Source organism: Pelodiscus sinensis, chromosome 10, assembly GCF_052426305.1.
Source record: "Pelodiscus sinensis isolate ZL-2025 chromosome 10, ASM5242630v1, whole genome shotgun sequence".
Classification (NCBI taxonomy): Eukaryota; Metazoa; Chordata; order Testudines; family Trionychidae; genus Pelodiscus; species Pelodiscus sinensis.
The window spans coordinates 56,223,669-56,229,606 of record NC_143061.1 but is presented as its reverse complement, the minus strand read 5'-3'; the positions used below and the strand labels follow the sequence as shown (position 1 = coordinate 56,229,606).

The window sequence follows — 5,938 nt, the reverse complement described above, 5'->3', positions numbered from 1 at the left end:
GCAGCCTCCTGGGACGGGTAGTTCCCGCTCGGCCGCCCGGCAGGGTGGAGTCAGGCTGCGGACTACAGTACCCGGCAGGCAACGGGCGAGGCGGCTCGGGGCGGGAAGAGCGGAGCCTTCTGGGAAATGTAGTTCGCTCGCCCCGCTGCTCGGCCGGAGCGCAGCGGCCTCGGGGCAAGAGAGGACTACAGCCCCCAGCCGCCTCGCTCCCCCTGGCGTGGTCCTTGGGCAGCGACCCCCCGCCGCGTCCTCGGCCCTGGGGTTCCCCCTAACGTCCTCTAGGGGCCCTCCCTTCGGCCCCTCCCTGGGGACCCCCTCAGCCCCTCCAGGGGCCCCTCCCTGGGACCCCCTCGGCCCCTCCCTGGGGACCCCCTCAGCCCCTCCAGGGGCCCCTCCCTGGGGACCCCCTCAGCCCCTCCAGGGGCCCCTCCCTGGGACCCCCCTCGGCCCCTCCCTGGGAGCCCCCTCGGCCCCTCCCTGGGACCCCCTCAGCCCCTCCAGGGGCCCCTCCCTGGGACCCCCTCGGCCCCTCCCTGGGACCCCCTCAGCCCCTCCCTGGGGACCCCCTCGGCCCCTCCCTGGGAGCCCCCTCGGCCCCTCCCTGGGACCCCCTCGGCCCCTCCAGGGGCCCCTCCCTGGGACCCCCTCAGCCCCTCCAGGGGCCCCTCCCTGGGAACCCCCTCGGCCCCTCCCTGGGACCCCCTCAGCCCCTCCAGGGGCCCCTCCCTGGGGACCCCCTCGGCCCCTCCAGGGGCCCCTCCCTGGGAGCCCCCTCGGCCCCTCCCTGGGGACCCCCTCGGCCCCTCCCTGGGGCCCCTCCCTGGGGACCCCCTCGGCCCCTCCAGGGGCCCCTCCCTGGGAACCCCCTCGGCCCCTCCCTGGGGACCCCCTCAGCCCCTCCAGGGGCCCCTCCCTGGGGACCCCCTCGGCCCCTCCCTGGGGACCCCCTCAGCCCCTCCAGGGGCCCCTCCCTGGGAACCCCCTCGGCCCCTCCCTGGGGACCCCCTCAGCCCCTCCAGGGGCCCCTCCCTGGGGACCCCCTCGGCCCCTCCCTGGGGACCCCCTCGGCCCCTCCAGGGGCCCCTCCCTGGGAGCCCCCTCAGCCCCTCCAGGGGCCCCTCCCTGGGAGCCCCCTCGGCCCCTCCAGGGGCCCCTCCCTGGGGACCCCCTCGGCCCCTCCCTGGGAGCCCCCTCAGCCCCTCCAGGGGCCCCTCCCTGGGGACCCCCCGGCCCCTCCAGGGGCCCCTCCCTGGGAGCCCCCTCGGCCCCTCCCTGGGACCCCCTCAGCCCCTCCAGGGGCCCCTCCCTGGGAGCCCCCTCGGCCCCTCCAGGGGCCCCTCCCTGGAGACCCCCTCGGCCCCTCCCTGGAGACCCCCTCGGCCCCTCCCTGGGGGCCTGGCGGGGAGGAAGGGCGATTCTCCCCCTCCCCCATGCCAAGACCTCTCCCTTACAGAAACTGGGCTGGGCCCCCGGCTTCTCCCCTCTGCAGACGAACCCCCCCCCCCCCCCCCCGCGGCTGTAGAGTCTCTGCTCCTGCCTCGTGCCCCTCTCCTGGCCGGGCCACTGAGAGCAACAATACCATGGGGGGGGGGGGTACGATGAGAGGATCCCCGCAGGGTGAGAGGGAAGCCTGTTGCCCCAAAGCAAGAGAAGGAGAAGAGTGCTGCAGAAGGGAATGTCACCCAACCTGCTGCTCTACCTACTAGCGCCCAGGGCAGTTACTCAGAGCTGGCTGCCCTTTGCCTTCCTGAACTCAAATCTGGCACCTCAAACAATTGCAGATGCCTGTGCTGCTGCTTATCTGCTCACCTTGACCTCTGCTGGGTCCCTGCGTCATTTCACACTCACTCATGGCACTCCCTTTGGGGAGAGAACTTGACTTTTGAAGGTGAGCTTGAGCCTTTTTATTGCTTTGTTGTAATGAACAAGGAAAGCTTAAAATCTTTTCAGGGCTGTAAGTGGGTGGGGTGTTCTTTCCTCAGCTGGCTTGTACATTAGGAGCTCAGGTCTGGTCAAGGGTGAAAGATGATGATGACAGAGCTAGAGTAAATGATGAGAAGAAAGAAAGTTATTTTCCCTGGGGAGGGAAAAAATACTTTTAATCAGACTGTTTTAAAACACTTGGATGCTTCAAAAAGGCAAATAACTGTAATGACTAACTCACATTTTGAATAAAGGAAGCCTTTGTTAAATCTTTAACAATCTCACCAGCCAAGGCAGGTGCTGTTTACTGAGAGTTCTCATTGTTTAGACATCCTCCAACAAAGCCAGGAGATATCATGAATGTAAAATATGGTATTGGTAAGAATAAAGACTCATGATAGTAAAAGATCAGTCCTTTATACATCCTAGGCTGCAAGCCAATTGAAAAAACTGCTTTACAGGTCACTTTTAACACTTGACTTGAAATCTTTCCCAGTTAGCAAGCCGTGGTTCCCTGGCACATGTGCACTCTGCTCACTGTTTCCTACATGCATGGCTTTTTGCACTTGGCTGATCCTCAATTCATTGACTGTACACTGCCCCTCTTACTACAAGTTGTAGCAAAAATGGCGAAGGAATGTAAAAAAAGTCTTGCTGAGCTAGGAAGTGTCAGGTGAGGGTTAGTGTCCCTTGCCCATCCTATCACTTCGCTACTCTTGAGTTAACACCTAAAATATATACTTAATATATATTTATAAATAGACTTTCAGTTTCAAAGACAACTGTTTTCATGTATGTGGCATTGGCAGCAAACACTCAAGTCCAGGGCTACTCAACACATGGCCCATGGGCTGCATGTGGTCCACGGCCTGTTTGTTTGCAGCCCGTGGTGCGGTTTGGGTTTACATGGGGTTCAACACGCGGCTGACGTGGGATCCTGTGAAGGTGGCCTCCACTGGGAACACGCTCCACAATGGCAAGTCAATATAATGGTCTTCTCTTAATATGCATTTTAGTAGTTCAATTCCTGGACAGTCGGTGCTTGTTCAAAGTGCTGTCAGATGGGGGGAACTCGGGTAAATATTGCATTGTATTAATGTCAGCAGAACTGACTTAAATGGGGCCTGTGTGTTGTGTAGCCTTGCCTTAAACGTTGTATTCATGCCCATCAGTGTGAAAGAAGCTATTTGCATATATTTGCATATATGTTTGCACGTATATGCAACCACACTTAAGCTGCAGCCCTTCGCATGTGCTGAGAGTATCATTGTGGCTCCTGAGGCTTCCAAAGTTGAGTAGCCCTGCTCAAGCCCTTGTAGAGAGGCAGATAGATCATCTTTGAATTTAAGTGAATTATCTCTTGTGCAACTAAGAAGCTTCAGACCATGAGCACATCTGTCAGCTCCCCAGATAGCTTGGCCTCCAGTTTCAGTGCAAGTTGGAGTGAACCCTATGGAGCAGCCATATGGCCCCAGGAAACTGATCACTCTATCTCTTGTATTTCCTCCAGCTGGTCTCCTGATCCCAGGGAGTAAGAAGCACACCAGTCAACCAAAGCTTTCTTTAATTAAAACCATAACAATAATAAAATAAGCTTCTGTCCCTTTTCCTTGCGAAGGCAGCCTTGAAAATAAGCTAGTCACTCGGGAGTGAAAGGCAGGTACAGCTGGGCTCCCGTTCTGCAGGAAGCTAGAAGCGATCAAAAGATTCCCTTCTGCACATGCACATGCCTAGGTAACGCCCCTGCTGGGGAGTGTTATCTGTTCCCAGTCCACAGCACCTTTTAGCTCTCCTGTTTGCCGCTGCCATTCTGAGAACAGGTGTGGAAAGATACAGCAGAGTAGCCTGGAAGATTTACATTTTGTTGACAATCTGACTTTTCTAAATGACAGCCAACCAGCATATGAGGATTGTGCAGCATTGCACACAGAGAGGGGTTAATAATTAGTCATCAAAGCAAATCTAAGAAAGAATTCCAGGAACTCCCAAATCAGCAAAGGAAAGCAGAAAGTGTGCCTCTGATACCTAAGGCTAGGTCAGGAGAGCAAGGGAAATATGAGATGCCTTTTCTGCACACACACACACACACACACACACCCATCTTCAGCTTAAAGAGGAACACGGGAAGGAGAATATGGGTGCAACATTACTGCATTTTACCAATTTCCCTGAGATACTCACTTGCATAGTCATAATCACAGATTTTATTAAAAGCTTTGCTCTGAAGTTCCTTGCTTCCCCATGCACTCACACCCAGCTGGACAGAACAGCAAAGTACTGTATGAAGAGACAATAGTCCAGGCCGTCTGCCCCGAAGTAAGTGGAGAGAAAACAGCGTCAAGCCAGTGCGTGCAGGATCCCGGAAATAGAACTGCCCAGCATCTGTTTCTCTTGTCCCAGGGATGGAGGGCACCGGGCCCAGAGCCCACACACACACCCATTTGTGTATTGCACGCAACGGCTTACTCCCCATTCAGAACTGTCCAGGGGCTGCAGGATGTGGAGTGTCTGCGGAACAGGGTGGCTCATGGCATGTTCTGCCAGCCCTGAAGAGTGTCCCCTGCAGAGAGCAGTCCTGCTCAGCATGTGTCTCCTGCCTGGCCCAGGCCGGTTCTGCTGGCTTTGTTCCAACACCTCCTTTTGCAGTCCCTGGGCCTGATCTGGACAAGCCCTTCTGCATCTCCTACCCCAGGTAGTCACTGGCCTCGTTTCTTTTCCTCTGGAGAGTCTGGAACACATGACTGACATCAGCGCCCTGCTGGGTGTGTGCCTCACCTTCCATGCAATGAAACCCCACAATCCTTTTCTGTCCTGGGTGGCATAGTCCTGGCCTTCACAACTTCCTCTGGAGAGGAGTTCCACAGGTTGACGGGGCCTTGTGTGAAGCAATTCTTCCTTTTGTTTGTTTTAAACCTGCTGCCTATTCATTTCATTTGGTGACCCTCTAGGTCTTGTGTTATGGGAACAATAACATTCTCCACACCTGTCGTGGTTTTATAAGCCTGCAGAAACAACAGCCTTTGCAAGAGCCCGGGCCTTCACACCAGCACAGGTCATGCAGTAGACTTAAGAGCTGGGCTGCCTCTGAAAATACAGCTCTTGGCTTCTGGCCTAGGCCAGGCACGCCAGGCCCAGCTAGTGTGCTGCTGGGAGTGTGGGTGTGGAAGGCAGTCAGGAATTTCCATCGACTACTCGATAGGCACTTGGGCATTCCGCCTTTGAAATGTACAAGAGCCCCCACTGGGCCCCGCTGGGCCCCTCTAGGGCGCTTGTCCATTGCAAAGGAGAAATGCGGAACTCCGCGTGCAGCCCGGGGCCAGCAGGAAATCCCGCTGACTCCGGGCTGCACGTGGGGGCCAGCTTTGAAATGTACGAGAGTCTCTCATGGAGCCTGGGGTCAGCGGTGGACTCTGAGTCCAGAGGGTCAGTCCCCAGCTGACCCTGGGCTCCATGCGGCGCTGCTGCTTTGAAACGCCGCCTCAGTGCTTCAAAGCAACAGTGCTGCACAGCTGACCCTGGGCTCCATGCGGCGCTGCTGCTTTGAAGTACCCCTCTCCAGCCCCCGCCCTTGGCTGCCTCTATCTGATAGAGCAGGTCTGCACAACATGCGGCCCACAGGGGCTCACTGTGCAGCCCCATCCGATCAGCCAGCCGGGCGGAGGAGCAGCGCACCGCCCCGCCGGGGAGGGGGAAGTGTGGCGATTCTCGCTGCCGGGCTGCCTGCATGCAGCTCCAGCACGAGGAGGCAGGGTGCGAGTCAGAGGGCAGGATGCCGACAGACTCCAGGACACTGGCATGATGTGGTATCATGACATCACGGCTGGCGACCGCCGCATTCAAAAAGGCTCCGGCAGCCCTGCAACCTGGAAGGCAGAAGCCAGGTAGGGGAGGGGGAAGGGGCTTGTGCTGAGGGGAGGGGGGCAGGTCAGGAGAAAGGGGAAGGCACCAAGGGGCGGGGTGCAGGAGAGACAAATGCCAGGGGACCAAGTGGAGACATGCGTGGTGGGGTTTTTCC

At 57.8% G+C, this 5,938-nt stretch overlaps 1 protein-coding gene across 1 annotated transcript in view; it reads right to left on the bottom strand.

Annotated features, from left to right (window-relative positions):
• Positions 1-1,881: 1,881 nt before the first annotated feature.
• THAP4 (THAP domain containing 4) overlaps positions 1,882-5,938 on the bottom strand; it is a 76,096-nt gene continuing 72,039 nt past the window's right edge. Inside the window, exon 7 of the transcript XR_016350386.1 lies at positions 1,882-2,040. The gene's annotated coding sequence lies outside the window, so the exon portion shown is untranslated. The remainder of the gene's footprint in view (positions 2,041-5,938) is intronic.